This window comes from Cherax quadricarinatus, chromosome 29, assembly GCF_038502225.1.
Source record: "Cherax quadricarinatus isolate ZL_2023a chromosome 29, ASM3850222v1, whole genome shotgun sequence".
In the NCBI taxonomy this organism is placed as follows: Eukaryota; Metazoa; Arthropoda; class Malacostraca; order Decapoda; family Parastacidae; genus Cherax; species Cherax quadricarinatus.
This window is the reverse complement of record NC_091320.1, coordinates 19411472-19433380: the sequence shown is the minus strand read 5'-3', so window position 1 is coordinate 19433380 and position 21909 is coordinate 19411472.

Genomic DNA, 21909 nt, shown 5'->3' with positions numbered 1-21909 from the left:
GACTGACTAAGCTCCATCTTGCATTCCTTAATTACCCTTGAAAACAACTCATCGGGTCCCGGGGACTTATTTTGTTTCAGTTTGTCTATCTGTTTAATAACCATGTCCCTCGTGACAGTAATATTAGTTAACTTAAATTCATCAGGAACTAAATAATTGTTAATTACTGGAATCTCATTTACATCTTCCTGTGTAAAAACTGACAAAAAATAGTCATTAAATAAGGAACACATTTCCAGTTCATTATCCGTCAGCTGTCCATTCCCAGATTTCAGAGGTCCTACTTTTTCCTTCACCTTCGTGCTATACACTTGAAAGAACCCCTTTGGATTAGTCTTTGATTCATTAGCAACTCTAATTTCATAGTCACGTTTAGCCTTTCTAATCGCCTTTTTTACTTCTCTTTTAAGCTGAACATATTGGTCAGTAAGGTTAACCTCTCCTCTTCTGATGCGCCTATAAATTCCCCTTTTCTCCCCTAATAGATGCTTTAGCCTCCTGTTAACCCATTTGGGATCGTTATTATTAGACCTAATTTCTCTCTGGGGAATGTATATACTCTGGGCACTGTGTACATTATTAAGAAAACAATCATAAAAGCAGATCCCTTCATATTCATAAGTATGATTATCGTCAATAAAATCATTAGCTAGATAACCCCAATCAAGATTAGACAGATGTTCCCTAAGTCCATTATAATCGGCAGAACGAAAATCGGGGATTTTTACTGTATTATCATTATTCTTGCATTCCCAATTAATGCTAAAGGTGATGGATTTGTGATCACTTGCGCCAAGCTCTTCAGTGATCTCCAGATTATTCACGAGTGTTTCCTTATTTGACAAGACTAGGTCTAGCAAATTATTACCCCTGGTAGGTTCAGTTACACTCTGTTTCAGAAAACAGTCCTGAACTGTTTCCATGAAGTCACTGGACTCTAGATTACCTGTCAAAGAATTCCAGTCAATTTGGCTAAAGTTAAAGTCCCCTACTATGACTACGTTACTGTGTCCAGAAGCCCTAACAATTTCGTCCCAAAGAAGTCTCCCTCTATCGTGATCCAAGCCTGGAGGTCGGTATATTACACCAAGAATTAGTTTTTCTTGACCCTCCACGAACTCTACCCAAACAGACTCTGTTACTGCTCCATCTATTTTTATACCTGTTTTTATGCAACAATTAATATTTTCTCGAACATACAATGCAACTCCTCCCCCCTTCCCATTACATCTATCCACATTGAATAACTTAAATCCCTGAATATTACATTCAGCAGTCATATCCCGACTCTTTAAATCATACCACGTTTCAGTTAATGCAATGATATCAAAGTTCCCAGCACATGCTACCAGACGTAGTTCATTAATTTTATTTCTTGCACTTCGACTGTTAGCATAAAATACCATCATATGTTTTTTCTTCTGCACATTTTTCCTATTCATCTTTGTTTTCACACAATTTCTGAAATTATCATTACCCAGAGTTACTCCATGACAGTTACTATTAAGATTCTTAATATCAGAGCATAAGTCAACATATCCATACTCATTATTAATCATTTCTACACCCATACCTCTAACTAATCCTAGTTTAAAGTCCTAACAACCCCCTCAACTGAGTTAGCAAGAAAACCCACACCTGCCCTGGATAAGTGAACCCCATCCCTGGCATACATGTCATTTCGGCCATAGAAGTTGTCCCAGTTGTCAATGAATGGTACTGCATTATCCTTACAGTGTTTATCCAGCCAACAATTAATACCAATTGCTCTGGACAACCATTCATTACCAACACCTCTTCTTGGCAAAATGCCACATATAACAGGGCGCCCCCCCCTTCTTCCTAATCATGTCTATAGCTGTCCTGAACTTTCTAACTAAATCCTCACTTCTACGCTTGCCTACATCATTGCCTCCAGCACTGAGGCAAATAATAGGATTGATCCCATTACCGTTCATGATGTTGTCAAGCCGGCTAACAATGTCCTCCATCCCAGCCCCAGGAAAGCATACCCTTTGTCTCCTACTCCTGTCCTTTAAGCAGAATGCCCTATCCATGTATCTAACCTGGCTATCCCCAACAACAACAATATTCTTACCTTCCTTGTTGTCGTTCGTCGTGACGATCCCAGTAGTAGACTCACATTCGTCGGGTAGCACCGAGAATGCGTTGGAGGTTTCCACGGGAGTTTCCACAGCAGTCTCTTTCTTCTTCATCGTTTCTGGCTTTCCATTCGTCTTCTTGATCGTCAACTTCGTCGTCCCCTGCTGTCCAGCCACTGACCACGATCCCTTCTTGACCTGAGGACTCGAAACAGGAGGACTACTACGAATCCTCTTGTTTTCCTCGGTCAATCGCCGTATCTCCATCTTCGCTGCCCTCAATTCTTCCTTAAGTTGCTGGTAAAGTTGCTCGATGGAGGGCATCTTGGTTCAGTCCACGGGAGCAAACAAGACACTTCTTCACAGAGTTAAGTATAGGTCAGCACTCAAAGTACAGGTCACCACTCAAGAGCACACAAACAGGTCTTCACAGAGCTAAGTACACGTCACCACTGAGCTAAGTACACGTCACCACTGAGCTAAGTACACGTCACCACTGAGCTAAGTACACGTCACCACTGATTTAGATTTAGAAAGGACATATGAAAGTATTGGTTTGGAAATAGTGTAGTTGATGAGTGGAACAGTCTACCTAGTTGGGTTATTGAGGCTGGGACTTTGGGTAGTTTCAAATTTAGGTTGGATAAGTACATGAGTGGGAGGGGTTGGATTTGAGTGGGACTTTCACATCAGAGCTTATTTCTTGGGTAGCATTGAAAATTGGGTTGGGCAAATATTTTTTTAGTGGGATGAATTGTAAAGGACCTGCCTAGTATGGGCCAACAAGCCTGCTGCAGTGATGCTCCTTTCTTATGTTCTTATAAGTTCTGATAATTCTACCAGCAGATAAAGGAAGAAGTGAGGATGGCTAAGCTTGAGATACAGCGACTGACTGAGGAAAAATAGAAGATTCATAGTAATCCTCCTGTTGAGAATCCTCAAGCCAAAGAAAGGAAACTGAACAGTGGCTGGAAAACATGGGACAAAGTTAAGGATCAAGAGGACGGATGGAGAGGTAGAATCAACGATGATCAACGATGATCAACGATGATCCAGGAGGCCCGCTGGGCCTCCTGGATCTGGGCCAGCAGGCCTGCTGCAGTGTTCTCTTTTGTTATGAGTCGCACGTCAGGTGTTGCTTTGTTGTGGAATGTGATGGTGAGGTGTGGTCTAGACCCTTTATATGCCTTCCTTAGATGCATTACTTTTATTGTTCCTTGATAATGTGAGTAGTCACGAAAGCGCTTTGAATTTCATTATTCTTTTACAGTGGTTGTTTTGCATATTCTGAAATCACCTGTTTACTGTGATCTTATCGTGTATATATATATATATATATATATATATATATATATATATATATATATATATATATATATATATATATATATATATATATATATATATATGTCGTGCCGAATAGGCAGAACTTGCGATCTTGGCTTAAATAGCAACGTTCATCTTGCCATATAGGACAAGCGAAAATTTGTGTATGCAGTAATTTCGCCAAAATCATTCTGAACCTAACGAACAAAATGTATTTCATTGTGTTTGTTTAGTATTAAATTACTGTAAACAAATCTAAAATATATTTAGTTGGGTTAGGCTAAAATAAATTGCTCTTTTTATAACAAGGTTAGGTAAATTTTCTAAGTTTCTTTTGGTGCAAAATTAAAAAATTTTACATTAACATTAATGAAAAAAATATATCTTTAAACGTATACGAGGAAATTTTGGAAAGGACTTAATTTTAAATGAGTTCTTTCTAATTGACCAGTTTTACATATTCGGCACGACATATATATATATATATATATATATATATATATATATATATATATATATATATATATATATATATATATATATATATATATATATATATATATATATATATATATATATACAGTGGTATCTCGGTACTTGTCCACATTGGAATAAGTCCAACTTAGTATACGTCCTGTTTGGACGTGAACATTTTTGCTTGGTATACTACCTTTGTTTGGAATACGACTTGTCTAACAGGACCTATATTACACAAGAGGAGAAAACATTACCAAGACAAAAGCCAATGAAGGGTATGTTAACTCTTGTTCTGTGCCTCTACTGATCTACCACTCTGAAAACCTGAGGACTTTTAAAAAACATAACATGCAGAAAACTCAGTTACCTGTGATGTGGAGGTCAAACAGCAAGGCTTGGGTAACCAAAGAATATTTCAGCGAATGGTTTAATGTTGTGATTGAGCCAAGTGTAAAAAGTTATTTAGAGGAGAAAAACCTGCCTCTGAAGGCCCTCCTTATAACGGACAATATCACCTCACCCTGTAAGGTTGCAGAACTATGTGCTGCCGGAATTTGACTTCATCACTGTAAAGTTTCTCCCCCCCCCCAACACGACTCCTCCCATTCAGCCCATGGATCAGCAGGTCATCAGTAATTTCAAGAAACTCTACACTAAAGCACTATTCCACAGGTGCTCTGAAGTGACCTCTGACACAGAGTTATCCCTGAGAGAGTTTTGGAAAGATCACTTTACTATCGTTCATTGCATTACTTTCACTGACAAAGCCTGGCAGGACTTTTCATACAGAACAATGAACTCTGCTTGGAGGAATTTGTGGCCAGAAGCAGTGACTGAAAGGGACTTTGAGGCTGCGTTTATAGTGGAGGATATTGTCTCTCTGGGCAGGTCCATGGGTCTGGATGTGAGTGATGGTGATGTGGAGGAGTTAGCGGAGGGGCACAGGGAAGAGCTGACCACTGAGAAGCTGCAGAACTTGAGGAGGAGGAGCACAAGGCTAAGATGGATGCACTCTTTTCATGCTCGGAAGAGGAGATAGAGGAAGCCCCTACTTTATTAATAAGGAAATCTTTGCCAAATGGATGGGCGTCAAAACTTTGCAGAGAAGTGCCACCCATTCAAAGCCCGAACAAGCCGTAATAGCATTGTCTGGATTGACCAGACAATGTCACATTTCCGAAACATCCTGAGGAGAAGGCAGAAACAAAGTTCTTTGGACAGATTTTTAGTAAAAGTTAAACCTGGTGAGCTTCAACCAGGTCGAAATAGGAAAAAGAGAGAGAAAAGGGAAGGGGACTCTCTTTCCAAACAATAACATTTCCTCCTCCTTCCTTCTCAGCACTATCCTAGTAGGTACTCGACTCTTTTCAGCAAAGTAAAGTGAGGTTAAATTTTTATTTATTTCATCTAATTGTTTTGTATTTATGTATGTATTTTAGTATTAAGCAGTGTTTAAATTACATAATTTGGCATTAATCAATGTTTAAATTATTTTATACAACGCCATCAATGTATAATATGCCAATAACAATAGGATTTTTTTTTTCATGGAAACGGATTAATCGTTTTCCCTATATGTCTTATGGGAAAACTCGTTTGGTTTACGTTCTGTTTCGTATAAGTCCAAGGTCCTGGAACGGATTAAGGACGTATACCGAGGTACCATCGTATATATCAGTATACAACAGGATTCGAACCTGCACACTGCGTATCAAAAATATATCCTTTCATATGTTGTGAGTGTATGGGTATATATATATATATATATATATATATATATATATATATATATATATATATATATATATATATATATATATATATATATATATATATATATATATATATATATACATATACATATATATATATACCCATACACACACAATACATGGAAGGGTTTTACAGTGTAGACATGATATATTAAGGGACTGAGGGAGGACTAAAGGGAGAGTGAAAGAGAGGCTATAAGAGTGGTGAGGGAGAACAAAAGTAGAAAGTGGGAGAGGTTTAACAACAAATTTTGTTGAAAATAAGGAAAAGTTTTGGAGTGAGAATTATAAGTTAAGTAAGCCTAGGAAACAACTGGATTTAACAATTAAAGCAGAAGAGGACAACCATTAGATGGGAAGTTGGAGGTAACGGGAAGAGAGTGGGAATATTGAGAGTTGTCGAATATTGATGAAGAGAGTAAAGCTGGGATTTCTTCCACTGGCCAGGGAGGTGTAACATCTTTTAAGAGTGAGGAAGAGCCAGGCGTGAGTGTGGTGGGAGGTGCGTGAGGCTGTAGGCAGAATAAAAGGTGGTAAGGCAACTGGGATGGGATTAACATAGAGGGCTCTGGTGGCATGGTGGCTTTTGAAGCTCTCGGTTCACACGGCGAGGGTCTGGGTTCGATTCCCATCTAGGGTAGAAACATTGGGCATGTTTCTTTACACATATTGTCTATGTTTACCCATCAGTAAAATAAATTGGTACCTGCGTGTTAGTCGACTGGTGTGGGTCGCATCCTGGGAGACTGACCTAATTTGCCCGAAATGCTCAGCATAACAAGGGGCTTTCTATATAGTAGTATGTCATTGATGTCAGCTAGGACTGTATACCTTGTACATGTACTTGTAGCAAATAAAGATATTATTATTATATTATTATTATTATTATTAGAAATGTTAAGACCTGGTGGGGATATAGTTTAGGTGTGGTTGGTGCATTTGTTTACTGTATGTATGACAGAGGGGAAGGTACCGACGGATTGGCAGAGGACATGCAGAGTTCATTTGTATTACAGGAAAGGGAATAAAACATTGTGTCAGAATTATAAAGGAGTAAACCTGCTGAGTACACCAGGTAAAGTGTATGGCAGAAGCATCAGTGAGAGAATTATCCGTAGTATCAGTAGTTGTTACTAAATGTCAAAGGCGCTTGTCGATACACACTTTGTTTTTTTGTGTGTGTGTGTGTGTTTTGTTTTTTGTTTGTGTGTAATTACTTTTTAACTTCTGAAAAATATCTGATAAATAATACACAATATTATGTATTAGTTTGTACAAAGTTTGTAAACATTGTTTGCCTTATTATGCACAGGTTAGTGATGTACAGAATTCTAAAAACATGCGAAAATTTATTATAAACAAATTTAATTTTTTTTCGCTTAGAACAAGCTGGAATTGTTATACAAGGTAAACTTTTAACACTTCGTTCAACATGTAAATGTATACAAAATAGTTGAGTATATGAACATACCTTTATATTTTATGTTATACATATATATATATATATATATATATATATATATATATATATATATATATATATATATATATATATATATATATATATATTTTATTATCACACTGGCCGATTCCCACCAAGGCAGGGTGGCCCGAAAAAGAAAAACTTTCACCATCATTCACTCCATCACTGTCTTGCCAGAAGGGTGCTTTACACTACAGTTTTTAAACTGCAACATTAACACCCCTCCTTCAGAGTGCAGGCACTGTACTTCCCATCTCCAGGACTCAAGTCCGGCCTGCCGGTTTCCCTGAACCCCTTCATAAATGTTACTTTGCTCACACTCCAACAGCACGTCAAGTATTAAAAACCATTTGTCTCCATTCACTCCTATCAAACACGCTCACGCATGCCTGCTGGAAGTCCAAGCCCCTCGCACACAAAACCTCCTTTACCCCCTCCCTCCAACCTTTCCTAGGCCGCCCCCTACCCCGCCTTCCTTCCACTACAGACTGATACACTCTTGAAGTCATTCTGTTTCGCTCCATTCTCTCTACATGTCCGAACCACCTCAACAACCCTTCCTCAGCCCTCTGGACAACAGTTTTGGTAATCCCGCACCTCCTCCTAACTTCCAAACTACGAATTCTCTGCATTATATTCACACCACACATTGCCCTCAGACATGCCATCTCCACTGCCTCCAGCCTTCTCCTCGCTGCAACATTCATCACCCATGCTTCACACCCATATAAGAGCGTTGGTAAAACTATACTCTCATACATTCCCCTCTTTGCCTCCAAGAACAAAGTTCTTTGTCTCCGCAGACTCCTAAGTGCACCACTCACTCTTTTCCCCTCATCAATTCTATGATTCACTTCATCTTTCATAGACCCATCCGCTGACACGTCCACTCCCAAATATCTGAATACATTCACCTCCTCCATACTCTCTCCCTCCAATCTGATATTCAATCTTTCATCACCTAATCTTTTTGTTATCCTCATAACCTTATTCTTTCCTGTATTCACCTTTAATTTTCTTCTTTTGCACACCCTACCAAATTCATCCACCAATCTCTGCAACTTCTCTTCAGAATCTCCCAAGAGCACAGTGTCATCAGCAAAGAGCAGCTGTGACAACTCCCACTTTGTGTGTGATTCTTTATCTTTTAACTCCACGCCTCCTGCCAAGACCCTCGCATTTACTTCTCTTACAACCCCATCTATAAATATATTAAACAACCACGGTGACATCACACATCCTTGTCTAAGGCCTACTTTTACTGGGAAATAATTTCCCTCTTTCCTACATACTCTAACTTGAGCCTCACTATCCTCGTAAAACTCTTCACTGCTTTCAGTAACCTACCTCCTACACCATACACTTGCAACATCTGCCACATTGCCCCCCTATCCACCCTGTCATACGCCTTTTCCAAATCCATAAATGCCACAAAGACCTCTTTAGCCTTATCTAAATACTGTTCACTTATATGTTTCAATGTAAACACCTGGTCCAGACACCCCCTACTTTTCCTAAAGCCTCCTTGTTCATCTGCTATCCTATTCTCAGTCTTACTCTTAATTCTTTCAATAATAACTCTACCATACACTTTACCAGGTATACTCAGCAGACTTATCCCCCTATAATTTTTGCACTCTCTTTTATCCCCTTTGCCTTTATACAAAGGAACTATGCATGCTCTCTGCCAATCCCTAGGTACCTTACCCTCTTCCATACATTTATTAAATAATTGCACCAACCACTCCAAAACTATATCCCCACCTTCTTTTAACATTTCTATCTTTATCCCATCAATCCCGGCTGCCTTACCCCCTTTCATTTTACCTACTGCCTCACGAACTTCCCCCACACTCACAACTGGCTCTTCCTCACTCCTACAAGATGTTATTCCTCCTTGTCCTATACACGAAATCACAGCTTCCCTATCTTCATCAACATTTAACAATTCCTCAAAATATTCCCTCCATCTTCCCAATACCTCTAACTCTCCATTTAATAACTCTCCTCTCCTATTTTTAACTGACAAATCCATTTGTTCTCTAGGCTTCCTTAACTTGTTAATCTCACTCCAAAACTTTTTCTTATTTTCAACAAAATTTGTTGATAACATCTCACCCACATATATATATATATATACATATATATATATATATATATATATATATATATATATATATATATATATATATATATATATATATATGTGTGTGTGTGTGTGTGCAATAAGATCACAGTAAACAGGTGATTTCAGAATATGCAAAACAACCACTCTGAAAAAATAGAGAAATTCGAAGCGCTTTCGTGACTACTCACATTATAGTTCCTTGATAATGTGAGTAGTCACGAAAGCGCGTGGAATTTCTATATTCTTTCAGAGTGGTTGTTTTGCGTATATATATATATATATATATATATATATATATATATATATATATATTATAATGGAGGCCCTTTGATTGAACTTTGTATAGAAAGGGGTTTGGTTTTAGGTAATACATATTCTAAGAATAAGAGGATAAATAAGTATACAAGATATGATGAAGGGCGTAATGACAATAGTTTGTTGGACTACGTATTTGTAGATAAAAGGCTCGAGTAGACTTCAGGATGTACATGTTTATAGAGGGGCTGCAGATATATCAGATCACTTCTAGTTGTAGCTACAGTGAGAGTAAAACGTAGACGGGATATAAGGAAAATAGAAACAGCAAACAAGAGAGACATGAAGCTTTATAAACTAAAGGAGGAGGCTGTTAGGGTAAGATATAAACAACTATTGGAGGATAGATGGGCTAGTGAGAATACAGACAATGGGGTCGAAGATGTATGGGTTAGGATTAAGAATGTAGTGATAGAGTGTTCAGCAGAAGTTTGTGGTTACAGGAAAGTGGGTGTGGGAGGGAAAAAGAGCACTTGGTGGAATGAGGATGTAAAGAGAGTAGTAAGGGAGAAAAAAGTTTGCATATGAGAGGTTTTTACAAAGTAGAAGTGATGCAGGGAGGGAGAAGTATATCTAGAGAAAAAGAGAGGTTAAGAGAGTGGTGAAACAATATAAAACGAGAGAAAATGAGAGAGTGGGCTAGATATTATCAACAATTTTTTTTTGAAAATAAGGAAAAGTTTTGGAGTGAGATTAATAAGTTGAGGAAGCCTAAGGGACGAGTGGATTTGATAGTAAAAAAAATAGGAGAGGAGGGTTGTTAAATCTAGAGTTAGAGGTATCAGGAAGATGGAGGGAATATTTTGAGGAATTGTTAAATATTGATGAAGACAGGGAAGCTGTGATTTCGTGTATAGGGCAAGGAGGAATAACATCTTGTAGGAGTGAGGAGGAGCCAGTTGTGAGTGTGAGAGGAGTTCATGAGGCAGTGGGCAGAATGAAAGGGGGTAAGGCAGCAGGGATTGATGGGATGAAGATACAAATGTTAAAAGCAGGTGGGGATATAATTTTGGAGTGGTTGGTGCTTTCATTTAATAAATGTATGGAAGAGAGTAAGGTACCTAGGGACTGACAGAGAGCATGCATAGTTCCTTTGTATAAAGGCAAAAGGGACAGAAGAGAATGCAAAAATTATAAGTCTGAATAAGTCTGTCTGGTAAAGTGTATGATAGAGTTATGGAAAAATAAACACAGAAGCAGTATAATGTGATCCTTTATTGACAACGATTCGCCCAACACAGTGGGTTTTATCAAGTCACAAACAGATCTGTTTGTGACTTGATAAAACCCACTGTGTGGGCGAAATGTTGTCAATAAAGGATCACATTATACTGCTTGTGTTTATTTTTCCATTTTGTAGGTATTTTATACCATTTATTTCCCTGGTAGAGTTATCGCTAAAAGAATTAATAGTAAGACGGAGAGTAGAATAGCAGATTTGTAGATGAATGGTTCACAGAACCGACATGTTGATAAATTAGACACATGTGCAACTCTTGGGTATCTTTATTGAGGAAACGTTTCGCCACACAGTGGCTTCATCAGTCCATACAGAGGAGAATCTTGAAGAACAGGAGGAGAATGAGGAAATCAGTCCCTCAACCTTGAGTCGATGTGGTCAGTCCATCAATCTTGAATAGAATACAGCATACGTGCTCCTTCTATATGTATATATATATATATATATATATATATATATATATATATATATATATACATATATATATATATAGACATATATATATATATATACATATAGACATATATATATATATATATATATATATATATATATATATATATATATATATATATATATATATACATATATATATATATATATACATATATGTATATATATATACATATATATATATATATATATATATATATATATATATATATATATATAAATATATATATATATATATATGCAAAACAACCACTGTGAAAGAGTAGTGAAATTCCAAGCGCTTTCGTGACTATGCACATGAGTAATCACGAAAGCGCTTGGAATTTCACTACTCTTTCACAGTGGTTGTTATATATATATATATATATATATATATATATATATATATATATATATATATATATATATATATATATATATATATATATATATATATATATATATATATATATAATATATATATATATATATATATATATATATATATATATATATATATATATATATATATATATATATATATATATATATATATATAAAGCAGGCGAAGTATACAAAAACACTAATCTATGGCTGAAGGAGACTCGAACCTACGAACCTTGGAACAAAGTACGCAGTGCTATACCATTCTCACCACACTTGACAATACCTTGGCGCCTAGCACAATGCTAGACCTTGATCCAAGGCAGCAAGCTTTCAGGGAGAAGGCTTACAGCTTTTCATCTCATCCCCTGCATGCATCAGCCTTACTAGAGATTTTAACAATGCAAAGAATTCGCAAGAGCAGGCGAAATATACACAAACACTGATCAGTGTTTGTGTATATTTCGCCTGCTCTTGCGAATTTCTTGCATTGTTAAAATCTCTAGTAAGGATATATATATATATATATATATATATATATATATATATATATATATATATATATATATATACATATTTATATATATATATATATATATATATAAATATGTATATATATATATACATATATATATATATATATATATATATATATATATATATATATATATATATATATATATGTATATATATATGTATATATATATACATATTTATATATATATATATATATATATATATATATATATATATATATATATATATATAAATATGTATATATATATATACATATATATATATATATATATATATATATATATATATATATGTATATATATATATACATATTTATATATATATATATATATATATATATATATATACGTATATATATATATGCATATATATATATATATATATATATATATATATATATATATATATATATATATATATATATATATATATATATATATATATATATATATATATATATATATATATATATATATATATATATATATATATATATTCATATATGTATATATATATATATATATATATATATATATATATATATATATATATATATATATAAACATATATATATATATATATATATATATATATATATATATATATATATATATATATATATATATATATATATATATATATATATATATAAACAAGTCGGCCGTCTCCCACCGAGACACAGTGACCCAAAAAGAAAGAAAATACCCAAAAAGAAAATACTTTCATCATCATTCAACACTTTCTCATCACTCACACATAATCACTGTTTTTGCAGAGGTGCTCAGAATACAACAGTTTAGAAGCATATACGTATAAAGATACACAACATATCCCTCCAAACTGCCAATATCCCAAATCCCCTCCTTTAAAGTGCAGGCATTGTACTTCCCATTTCCAGGACTCAAGTCCCGGTATATAAAAATAATCAGTTTCCCTGAATCCCTTCACTAAATATTACGCTGCTCACACTTCAGCACCTCGTCAGGTCCCAAATACCGTTCGTCTCCTTTCACTCCTATCTAACACGCTCACGCACGCTTACTGGAAGTCCCTCGCCCACAAAACCTCCTTTACCCCCTCCCTCCAGATTTTTCGAGGACGACCCCTACCCCGCCTTCCTTCCCCTACAGATTTATACACTCTCCATGTCATTCTACCTTGATTCATTCTCTCCAAATGACCAAACCACCTCAACAACCCCTCTTCAGCCCTCTGACTAATACTTTTATTAACTCCACACCTCCTAATTTCCACACTCCGAATTTTCTGCGTAATATTTACACCACACATTGCCCTTAGACAGGACATCTCCACTGCCTCCAACGGCCTCCTCGCTGCAGCATTTACCACCCAAGCTTCACACCCATATAAGAGTGTTGGTACCACTATACTTTCATACATTCCCTTCCTTGCCTCCATAGATAACGTTTTCTGTCTCCACATATACCTCAACGTACCACTCACCTTTTTTCCTTCATCAATTCTTTGATTAACCTCATCCTGCATAAATCCATCTGCTGACACGTCAACTCCCAAATATCTGAAAACATTCACTTCTTCCATACTCCTTCTCTCTAATTTGATATCCAATTTTTCTTTATCTAAATCATTTGATACCCTCATCACCTTACTCTTTTCTATGTTCACTTTCAACTTTCTACCTTTACACACTCTCCTAAACTCGTCCACCAGCCTTTGCAATTTCTCTCTAGAATCTCCCATAAGCACAGTATCATCAGCAAAAAGTAACTGTGTCAATTCCCATTTTGTCTCTGATTCCCTATAATTTAATTCAACCCTTCTCCCGAACACCCTAGCATTTACTTCTTTTACAACCCCATCTATAAATATATTAAACATCAATGGTGACGTTACACATCCCTGTCTAAGACCTACTTTTACCGGGAAGTAGTCTCCCTCTCTTCTACACACCCTAACCTGAGCCTCACTATCCTCATAAAAACTCTTTACGGCATTTAGTAACTTACCACCTATTCCATATACTTGCAACATCTGCCTCATTGCTCCCCTATCCACTCTATGATATGCCTTTTCTAAATCCATAAATGCAATAAAAACTTTCCTACCTTTATCTAAATACTGTTCACATATATGCTTCAATGTAAACACTTGATCTACTTATCCCCTACCCACTCTGAAGCCTCCTTGCTCATCCGCAATCCTACATTCTGTCTTATCTCTAATTCTTTCAATAACCCTACCGTACACTTTTCCTGGTATACTCGGTAAACTAAATCCTCTATAATTTTTACAATCTCTTTTGTCCCCCTTCCCTTTATATAAAGGGACTATACATGCTCTCCGCCAATCCCTAGGTACCTTGCCCTCTTTCATTCATTTATTAAACCAAATTACCAACCTCTCTAACACTATATCCCCCATTGCTATTAACATTTTTGTAATGATCCCGTCAGTTCCAGCTGCTTTATCCCCTTTCATTCTATGTAATGCCTCACGCACCTCCCAACATCACATTCTGCTCTTCTTCACTCCTAAAAGATGGTATACCTCCCTGGCCAGTGCATGAAATTACCGCCTCCCTTTCTTCGTCAACATTTAAAAGTTCCTAAAAATATTTCTGCCATCTGTCCAATACCTCCATCTCCCCATCAACTAACTCTCCTACTCTGTTTTTAACTGACAAATCCATTCGTTCCCTTGGCTTTCTTAACTTGTTTAATTCACTCCAATTTTTTTCTTATTTTAATTAAAATTTCTTGACAGTGCCTCTCCCACTCTATCATCTGCTCTCCTTTTGCACTCTCTCACCACTCTCTTCACCTTTCTTTTACTCTCCATATACTCTGCTCTTCTTATAACACTTCTGTTTTGTGAAAACCTCTCATAAGCTACCTTTTTCTCTTTTATCATACCTTTTACTTCATCATTCCACCAATCACTCCTCTTTCCTCCTCCACCCACCCTCCTATAAGCACAAACTTCTGCCCCACATTCTAATACTGCATTTTTAAAACTATTCCAACCCTCTTCAACTCCCACACTACTCATACTCGCACTAGCCCACCTTTCTGCCAATAGTTGCTTATATCTCACCCGAACTTCCTCCTCCCTTAGTTCATACACTTTCACCTCTCTTTTATTTGTTGTGGCCATTTTCCTCTTGTCCCGTCTACCTCTTACTCTAACTATAGCTACAACTAAATAATGATCCGATATATCAGTTGCCCCTCTATAAACGTGTCCATCCTGGAGCCTACCCATCAACCTTTTATCCACCGATACATAATCTAACAAACTACACTTTCATTACGTGCTGTATCATGCCTTGCACATTTATTTATCCTCTTTTTCATAAAATATGTATTACTTATTACCAAACCTCTTTCTACACATAGCTCAATTAAAGGCTCCCCATTTTCATTTACCGCTGGCACCCCAAATTTACCTACTACTCCCTCCACAACATTTTTACCCACTTTAGCATTGAAATCCCCAACCGTACCTTATATAAGAGACCCTAATGAAAATTTTCTCCGGCCCTTGGAGCTAATGCAAAATGAAGCCCTCAGAATTATTTATGGCTCTTCTAAATCTACCAAGGTTCTTAATATGAGGAAGGAGCTCGGTGTTTTTAGTATCAGAATGTTACGATATTAACTGGACTGTCACTGACTGTCTCGACTCTTGAAGAATGAAACACTTTACAATATTTGGGAATCTTTATTGAGGAAACGTTTCACAGTCAGTAGTTTCTTCAGCCCACTGACTAGCGAAATGTTTCCTCAGTTAAGATTCCCAAATGTTGCACAAGTTTCTCATTCAACTTGCCTCTTTTCTAAACCATTTACATCACGTCTTGAGTCTTACTGTATTGTCTGTCCAAGACCCATTTTGCTTGTGAATGTTTTCCAGCTGTTGTGTGGAATGTCAATGGTTCACCGTTGTCACCTGTGTTAGTTAAAGCTAACATTTTCTTGGAATACTTTGAGAGTAAACTTCTTACTACTATAGTTGGCTGTTAGCTCACGTGATATATTTGCGGTACTTCCGACGTCCGTGTAAACGTACCACCGTTCTGAGATCGTCTCATTTCACTGAATAGAGGTATTAAGTTTAAAGTTGAAATTAAGACACATGTGCAACATCTGGGTATCTTCATTGTAGACGTTTCGCCATCCAGTGGCTTTATCAATACAAATTCTAGGACATAGCTTGAAGACAGTAGAACTATATACAGTCAAATCCGTCGCAGGATGACATTTAGTGATCAACAAGACAAGTGGGCAGAGGCACATTGTACCTGCCAGAAAGTTCTTTCACAAAGACCTACTTTAGTTAGTGGTCAGACATCTGTCACACCTGCTACATCTAGTATACCACTACCTAACCTTCCGAATCTTTCATTACCTATAACTGAAGGTCATGATTATCAGGAGTGATCAGTGGATTTCAGTCTCTGGTACATAACAGAACTGATATTGATGAGATAGCCAAATTAAACTATAAGAAATGTCTTTTAAAGGGAGAACCCTCTGAACTGATTATTTCCGCTGGTTAAATATAATTATCAACAAGCTTTAAGAGTCTAAGCAGACAATTACCTTGATGCTAACAAAGCCAGGGTTAGACATGCAGTCAAAAACTCAAGCTTGAAGCCACCAAGAGATTGTTTTTCAGATTTACAGACGTTTAGAATCACAGTAGACGATAGACTCAGATCACTAGAGACTAAATATGACATAAATCAGTATGATTGGTTTATCAGTGGTATTGTACAGGATACGCTGTCACCACAAACCATTGAACAATTAAATATTATGTAACGAGATATGATGTTAAACCCACAAATTCTGTTGTGGATACCAAACCTTAAACTCAGCATAAAAAGAGTATACCTACTCCCACTAAATTACCTAATAGGAAATCCCATGTAGGTACTTATCAAGATGTGAATGCAACAGACAGTAAAAAGATTATCACATCTAAATGTACTCCAAAATGTGTACTTTGTGATGGATCACATTGGGCACAATATTGTACTCAATACACAACAATGGAGGCACGAAAACAGTGTGCTCAACAGCTGGAAAGGTGCACTAAGTGTTTAGGTGAACACAAGGAAGGTAAATGCTCACTAAAGAAGTGTTTTAAGTGCAAAAATATGCATCATGCATCTTTATGCCCAAGCACTTGTGATGACCAACAGCTGACTTCCACAGAAACCGGAAGTCACCAAACAACAGCACTTAACCTAAGGGATAAGTCTAAATCAAACGCTCTTCCAATAGCTCGAACTGAGTTATCTAATAAATTACACAAAACAAATGTGCTAACACTGACTCACGAAATCGTAATGACACGACTGCAAACAAACCATACCACGGACGGGAACAGAACCCGTGATCAGAGAGTCTCAGAACTCCCGACCGTCGCGTTAGCCACTAGACCAGCTAGCCACAATAAGATTCATCCAACTAGGTATATTTCTACACCATAGGAAAGTTAGCACAGGCACCACTGTGACCACAAATGCAAGTTTTACAGACGAATCTCCAGCTAGCGTGGCCATGACGCAGTCGTGTCATTACGATTTCGTGAGTCATGTTGACGGCTTTGAGGGGACTTGAGCTAGAGTTCGTCATGGCCACGCTAGCTGGAGATTCGTCTGTAAAAACTTGCATTTGTGGTCACAGTGGTGCCTATGCTAACTTTCCTATGGTGTAGAAATATACCTAGTTGGATGAATCCTATTGTGGCTAGCTGGTCCAGTGGCTGACGCGACGGTCTGGAGTTCTGAGACTCTCTGATCGCGGGTTCTAACCCCGTCCGTGGTATGGTGTGCTAACACTATTTGATCAAGGCTAACAAAGGTCCTTCATAAGAAGAACTGTGTTGCATAAACTGAATAAACAACCCCATGCTAAAATACAGCTTTTTTTTTTCCAAAGTTCTGGTAAACAGATATATGAACTAGCCAAATTCACTGTTGGTCTAGGAAACAGGAAAAAGAGAGTGGAAGCTGTGGCAGTAGATGACTTGCCTACGTCTTTGCAGATCCGGGGGCTAAAAGAAACAGTTGCAGCAGTAAAGATAGCCAAGGTCAAGTTAACCTGTCCAGACATACAGACAGACACTGTTAATTCAATTGATTTTGCTTTGTGCAAAATATAGTAAGTAAACATGATGTTCACTTGCTGAAAACAGCAGGAGGTCATATGATATGTGGTCCCATTCCCTCTCAAAGTGGGAAAGAAGCTGATATTGATTCAGTGGAAAATGTACTAGTTACGAGAATAACCGCTGATCATGTACCACAGCAAAAATTATCATTACTGGAAGAAATGAATGAACCAGTTGATAAGTTGTGGGATTTAGATGCGATAGGTATTGATGTAAATAAACCAAGCCCACAAGAGTCTCAGACTTATAACCAATATTTGGACACTGTCCAGTATGAAGATGGACAGTATTGGGTTAAGTTACTAGGGAAATTAAAACCACCACATCTGTCTAGCAATTACCTCACAGCTTTCGGACACATGGAAGCACAAATACACGAGCTGAGGAAGAATCCAGAGCTACTGACTGTCTATGATAATATCATACAAGAACAGTTGTACAATAACTTCATTGAGGAAGTAGTCGAAGATAAGTTGAAGACAGAAGCTCATTATCTACCGCACCATGGAGTCAGAAAAGATTCTGAAACCACTCCACTACGTGTTGTATACAATTGCAGCGCACGTGCAAATAAAGATATAGCAAGTCTTAATGACTATCTGATGACCGGACCCTCACTAACTGAGAAGCTTGGAGACGTGCTTATGAAATTTCCCACAAATCCATATGTCTACACGGCTGATATTTCCAAAGTTTGCTTAAGAGTAGAACTACAAGAAATAGATATAAATTATACTCGATTCTTGTGGCTTGAAAATCCACATGATCCTCAAAGTCCTGTGAAAACTTATCGTTTAAAGTCAGTTTTGTTTGGTACAACATCCTCTCCATTCTTACTACAAGCTGCCCTAAATACACATCTAAAGGAATCTGAAAGTCCCTTCAGAAACACCATAAATAAAAGTTTTTATGTGAACAATCTGTAAATAAAGAGGAGGATTTGAAATCCTTATACAGAGAAGCTAACAAGGAAATGACAGATGCAAATATGCCTCTAAGGATGTGGAATACTAATTCAACTCAATTAAGGGAAATTACCAAAGAAGATTTCCTTGAAGGTGAAATTACTGATTGCAACAATATGCTGGGACTTAAATGAAACACACAGGAAGACACTTTGAGCATCAAAGGAATAAATAATAAACCATACAGTACACTCACAAACGTAGTTTACTGTCAGAGGTATAATGTTTTGATTCTCTAAAACTCGTCTCACCAATCACCATAAAGGGTAAAATACTTGTGCAAGTTGCATGGAAGCTCAGAATAGGTTGGGATGAGAGCCTGCCTCCAGAAATAAGTAAAACATGGGATGAAATATCCAAGGAGTTTAAACAACTTCATCAAATTCAATTTTCCAGACAAAATGGTCAATAGGGAAACAAGTACACATTACATGTGTTCTGTGATGCGTCAACCAGAGGTTTTGGCGCTGTAGCTTACATGAGTAATGCTGAAGGAAGTTCATTAATTACTTCAAAGCCCAGGGTAGCACCCCTGAAGAAGGTCAAAACAATACCACAATTGGAACTGACAGCACTCTATGTTGGTACAAAATTAGCTGTCAATCTCAACAAAGTGCTTGATCATCTCACTATTGAAACAACCGTCATCTGGAGTGAGGATGAAGCAGTTTTTCAATGGCTACGAAATAACAAGAGCAAGTTGGGCTATGTACAAAATAGAGTAGCAGAAATAAGAGAGATACAGAGAGACTATCTCTTTCTCCACGTCTCTACCCAAGAGAATACAGCTGACATGTTGTCACGTGGTGTCCCACTCAAGAAATCTGTTGATAATAAATTATGGCTCCACGGACCAAACTGGCTCTCTAATGAAAATGACTGGCTTCAGCAAAAAGCTCACATTATGCCAGAAGAAACAGTTTGCTTGAGCACAGCAAAATTAATTTGCTTCAATACAGTAGACACACCAGAAACAGTCATTGATGGATCTAAATACTCATCTTTGGGTAAACTCTTAAGAGTTACACCTCTTGTCTTCAAATTCATTAAAGGGACAAAGGTTAATTAAGAATTTCCTGAACCCATCAAATATTGGGTGAAACAAATACAGAAAGATCTCTCCACTAAGTGGCACTAGTCACGGAATGAATCCAAAGTCAGCTGTGTGGTAGCACTGGACATTGCTGGTGCTTTCGACCGGGTGTGGCACCAGGGCCTCTTAGCAAAACTGCAAGCTCAGGGAATTGCAGGCTCTAGGCTATGTCTCCTCAGTGATTGCCTTCATGGTAGATCTCTAGGGGTAGTTCTCAATGGAACAGAATCAGCAAGACATCCTACTGGGGCAAGTGTTCCACAAGGAAGCGTTCTGGGACTATTGTTATGGAATGTCTACTTCAACGACCTTCTTCATCTCATCCCAGAATCACATGCATATGCAGACGACTGTACACTGACATTCACTTGTCCAAGAGAAGAAATGGCAGCTGCTCTAAGCTACATCATTCACCAACTAAGAGCTATATCAGCTTGGGGAAATAGATGGCAAGTAACATTTGCACCTGACAAAACTCAGATGATTATGATCTCTAGGCACCATGATGGTAATGCCGGTGCAGTAGTAAGGATGAATGGGAGGGTGTTGGCACCTGGGGAAGAAGTTGATATCTTTGGGGTGAAATTTAACTCCAAACTGACCATGAAAAACCACGTTGTAAATCTTGCAAACAAGGCAGCCAGGAAGCTTACAGCACTTCGCCGTATCTCGCATCTGCTTGACAGTAGGGGTTGCAAGATTTTGTACGAGGCACAAGTACACTCGCACTTTGAGTATGCTCCACTTTCTTGGTTCGCCTGCCCCCCTTCCCATCTGCGACTGCTTGACAGAGTAGAGAACAGAGCAAGATGTCTTATCTCTCGCCTGGACCCATCCTTGATAGATCTGTCATTTCAGTAGAGTCTTCAACACAGAAGGGATGTGGGTGGCCTTACTGTTATGTACAAGGCCAATATTGTCAAGGTACCACACTTGGATCCACTTCGAGGACAGCGTGAAGCAAACTTCTATACCACAAGACGGGCAGAAAGCAGCAACTTCACTCTGCTTGTACCCTTCTCCAGAACACCACTTCATCTGAGATCATATATACCCAGGATGACTCGAGTCTGGGAACACATTCGTACAGCATTATGATGTCAACGAGATAAAGTCAGTTGATCAAATGAAAATGCTGCCCCACAGATGGCTCCAACTTCATCATGTTCCCTACTTGTATGTTTCATAACAATAAAAATGCTTTCAAATGAGTTGATGTAGGTAACAGCTCTTAGCTTGTCAATAAAGTTAGGAATCCTTAACCTTGTCAAACCCTGTGTAAAAAAAAAAAATAGCAAATTACTGGAAACACAGGATAAATACCCAAACCTAATATGATTAATTCCTTAAGACTTTATCTCGACTCAGAAAAGATTATAAGATTTCGAGGAAGAATTCATAATTCTTCACTACCTAAAGAAGCAATACATCCAATATTGATCCCCAAAAAATCATTGGCTAACGAAACTGATTGTTAAAAACGCCCACAGTAA